The following is a 4,556-nucleotide window of genomic DNA, read 5'->3' on the forward strand; positions in this document are numbered from 1 at the left end:
TAATGAAAGCAGTCTCCTCTATAGAGATTACAGTATTTGCAGAAGGTATTTTTAATATTATTCGTGTGTCTGGTAAGCTCAGTAAAAAGAAAAGTATGATTTTTCCAAACTTAGTATGGTAATACTTTCGTGTATTATCAAAGTAGCAAAGTTTCTTTATTTAAGAAAATATATTTTGTTTATTGCATATTACAGGGAACAGAATGTAAGAGTATTTTACTTATGCAAGGTAAGAGTTAATTTTCATGTGTGCTTTTGTGTTTATTTTACTCATACGAACAGTAACATTGAAATTAACTGTACTATTTTTATGCTCAAGGCATTTTATTTTTATGCTTAAGGCACTTATATGTACATTTGTATAATTAGAACATTAGAGTGGAGTTCATTTCTTGATATAGTCAGTCTATGTAGAGTGTAGAGACATCCACTGCACAAACGCCAGGCTGTGGAACTGGTCTGTAAATCAATCAATTCAAGACTATCCATGCAACTAAATGTCAGGAAAGTTAAATAGGGTACAATTCAAAATACCCCGTAAAGAAAATAATTATTGTGCAGAGCTCATTTAATTTATTATGGCAATAATAACACTGAGTTTTGATAAACCAATCTCAAAGAAACAGGATATTCATCTCATTTTAACATACATGTCCTTCAACACTGCTGTTTGGATTATGCTTTTGCTTCTAAAAGGGATTAAATGGCACAATATACAATGGCATCTCAAACTGATGCTTTTCAGACCATAAAATAAGTATACCAGTGCTTTTCAGATATTAGATAATAGATTTTTGTCATATAAAGTCTGCTAAAATTCACATCAGAATTTTTTTATATTTTTATATTAGCAATACTAAACTTCCACTTCACCCTGTGTTTATGATACCTGTTTGCTTTCACTGCCTACTAAATTGTGTGGACTTAGTATGAATCATTATTTCTTGCAAGAACAATACAAAACTCCAGCTGCTTCAGATGTACCAAACACAAAGACATCTTCAAGTTCTTCCCGCAAGATTTATGCAATCCATACTACACTGCTGAGTCTTTGGAAAGCACCTTCTATCTCATACCTACAGTAGTAAATAAAATAATGGATATACATACCTGGTTGAATACACAAAAAGTGATGAAACACTATGTTGCTCCATTTAGATATAGCTAAATACAGTTTACTTGCATTTACGCTTGAATACCTCACTGATTACTACATATCACAAACCTAAAATAGTAAGCAAGTACTATATATAAGTCTGTTGTCTCAACGCTTTATTCTTGCAAAGTGTGATGGAAACATTAAGTGAACATAGATCAGAAGGACAAGAAGAATTCAGTTGTTAATATTTTACAAATTCTCTTTCCTCAGGATATAAAATTATCATCTGGCAATTAACAATCTGAAGGGCTGATTCTGCAGGGTTTATACTAAGCAATTTCTGCAGCATTTCATGGTAGATGACCTTCCTCTGTGATAATGAAGCTGATAAATTATATTATTTTCACAGTGTGCCAGCTTTCCATTTCATAGAAATACCCCCATATTGGATAGGTACCTTTTGTAAAACAGAATTGTTGTAGAACACTGCATGAGAAAATAGTTTTCATAGATTCACTTGTTATTCCTGGAAATAAATTGGAAATAAAGCCCATTCACATTGATAATATATTGAATATCTATTTGTTCAACAAGAAACCTATAATATAAATATACATTGATAATATCAGTAATGAAGAAGCTAGGAAAACTGTTCATTTTTGTAGTAACAGTACAGTGTTTATGGTTTGGAATTATAGTAAATAAAGGAGGAGAATACCCTGTGTAAATTGGGAATGAATATGACACATAATGATGGGCTCATCTACAATACAAAAGACCTTGATTCACCTATCTTAGAATTTGTTAAGAAGTTTGATTTCAGACTATATTTGAGTAACAGCCAAGCTGAGCTAAATTGATGTCAGTCAGTCATAATCTGATTTAAAAAGTTGTACTAAATTAGATAATACAATTAATGAATAAGCCAATTTAGCTCCATTGATTAAATTTCTACATGTAGACAAAATTCGTCTCATGAATCATTTTGAGATCTTTTGGGCCAGATGGAGCTAGCCAAAGCAGAAATATTAGATGAAGACATTGAACTCTGAAATAATTTGATGATGAAGTAATTTTGCTGCTATAGAAGTACAGTATTTCTAATTAAACACAGATAGTGTACTAAATGCTTTAAAAGAATTACATTTTATCAATTTTAAAGGCAAGATTTAATAGTGATTCAGAAACTAGTAAACCACAAATATATACCCGGTAAACTGACAGAAATCATGCATAGAAACAGAAGAGGAAAACTTATGAAGTGGAAATGATGTTCCAACATTGCAATTCCCATTGCAATTCCTGAAACATGTAATTATATGAAAGGATAAAAGGTAAAGTTATTAACATAACAAACATTTTGAAAAGGCTGCTGAAAAATTGTCACACAGGAACTATCAAGAATAAGAAGTAGTTACAGAGTAAGGAACAAAATATTTCCAAGGATCAAAAAATGGGAGATGGAAACAAAGGGCAAGCACTGATGAGAAAAAGAAAAATGAAAATTCTGTATTAAGTTTGATACTTAATGTATGCGTAAAACACTGACCTGTATGGAAACAGCAAAACAGTGAGAGGGCAAAACTTACAAATGGCACAAAATGTGTAATTTATTCAAATACAGAAAGGATTATGAGCAACTTCAGAAATCTCTATCAATTGGGTAAATGGGTAATGTGATAGTAAAATAAAATGTATGTTCATAAAAGAAAACATGCTACTTATGCTCACTAACACATTCAGGGCAAACCTGGACATCATTATGGAGAATTTATGCATCCAAAATCAATACTGGGAAGGAAAAATGACACAGAATTCTGATGAAAATATATCAATCATTGCTTATCAAATTTCAAAAKGTTCAGTGCAAGTGCATGGAAAACATCCAAAGAAGGATTTGAAAAAAAAAAGGAAATAGGATTTTTTCCTTCAGATCTGTTCTAGAAAAATTCTCAGAGACAATGGCAAAGGATAGCCTAGAAATACAAAAAGATCACAACTAATACTGAGAATTTGGTAGTACCTTCATCCTTGTATCGTACTTTAAGCTTAGAAAGCCATTTCATGAAATCACGAGTTGGCAAAATCAAATGAGGTAAAATACTTTTCCAATAAAACATGATTAGTTTGTGATACTCATGTCAGCACTGCATTCTGGAGACAAGAATTTAGGAAGGTTTGAAGTCAGAAATGAAATTTTCAGGAAAAAGAGAGTATTAGTAAGATAATCCAACCTACAACTGTTACATTAAGATAAAATTTAGGATCAGATTATCTCATATTTGCTCACTACATAGTTTCATGCACTTTCCTCTGAAGTACAAGGTTAGCAACAGATGCTAAATTAGGTCATTCAGTCCTGTGTTCCTCTGGTCTAGATGTGTTAACTATAGGATTCCCAAATTAGGTTAAATTTATGACTACTTGAACACATAAAGTGCATTTAATATGTTATATAGGTACCTCCTTCAGTCTTACTAGCACATACCTAGGGTCATTTGCCGAGTAGTCACTTTGCATGCACACATTATACATCTGTTGTTGCCAGTAGGTATGTTACTTTGTGGCTGAAAGCTGAAGATCTGCTGGTGTGCTTCGCTCTGGAGAGGGAGAGGTGGCACGACTGAGGCTCCGTATGGCACGTCCGTGAATCCACATCCAAAGGCCCAACAAGGTGCAACTTCTGAGACCATCTAAGTTTTTAAACTTTGGGGCACCTTACCCTGACCCAGAGCAGTTGGACTTGAAGTCCTGAAATCTTTCAGGACATTTCAAAGATACCTCCGGACTCATGTTTGGTGTTCTTCAGTCCGAGTGCCTGTGTTGAGGGGCCGTGGGCTGAAGGCGAGGTGCAGCGATGGGGAGGCTGAGGGTACATCTACACGGCCACAGGGGCGCCAAGCCGGCGCGCGCGGAGCCACGTCGCCCCATCTCCGTGGGAGCGCGTCACTGCCGCACTCCCAGCTCCAGGCGCAGGCTGAACAACGCTCCCCGCACAGGTTTGGTTTTTATGTGCCGGGRGGGCACTAATTTCCGCACGCGTGTGTGTGGGGAGGAGACTTAAGAGTTTAGGAAAACAGCTATACTCAAACCTCATCCTGCAGTCCATCAGCTGGTTGCCTTTAAGCACTAGGAAGAAATTTTTCCCCTTGGCAGGTGTCTCCCCAAGCGCCCCTCAGTCTTCCTCATGAACTTGGGGTGACATTTACTGCGACAGCCCGGGATGGGACCGGGAGGGACCCTCCCGCCCGGGTTGCGTTGGCGGGTGGCTGCTCAGCGTGGGACGCGCTCCAAGCAGCCGGCTCCCGGCCAGGCCCTCTCCACGGGGGACTCTCCCCCAGGCGGGTGCCCGTCCGGAGCCGAGGCCGGCGGCGCGCTGCCAACCGCCCAGCCCCGCCCCGCCGCCCTCACGCCGCCCCGGGAGGCGCTGCCCGCCGGGGGCCGCGCCGCCCCCCCG

General features: G+C 38.0%; 1 long non-coding RNA gene across 1 annotated transcript; it reads left to right on the forward strand.

Moving 5' to 3' along the window:
• On the forward strand, positions 1 to 1,434 carry LOC146593345 (uncharacterized). The gene is made up of 3 exons (XR_014896413.1): positions 1 to 45; positions 196 to 229; positions 1,370 to 1,434. It is a non-coding gene; the product is annotated as an uncharacterized LOC146593345 (long non-coding RNA).
• Positions 1,435 to 4,556: the final 3,122 nt, after the last annotated feature.

This window comes from Rhea americana, unplaced genomic scaffold, assembly GCF_003343005.1.
Source record: "Rhea americana isolate MKP2758 unplaced genomic scaffold, rheAme1 scaffold_298, whole genome shotgun sequence".
NCBI classification, from domain to species: domain Eukaryota; kingdom Metazoa; phylum Chordata; class Aves; order Rheiformes; family Rheidae; genus Rhea; species Rhea americana.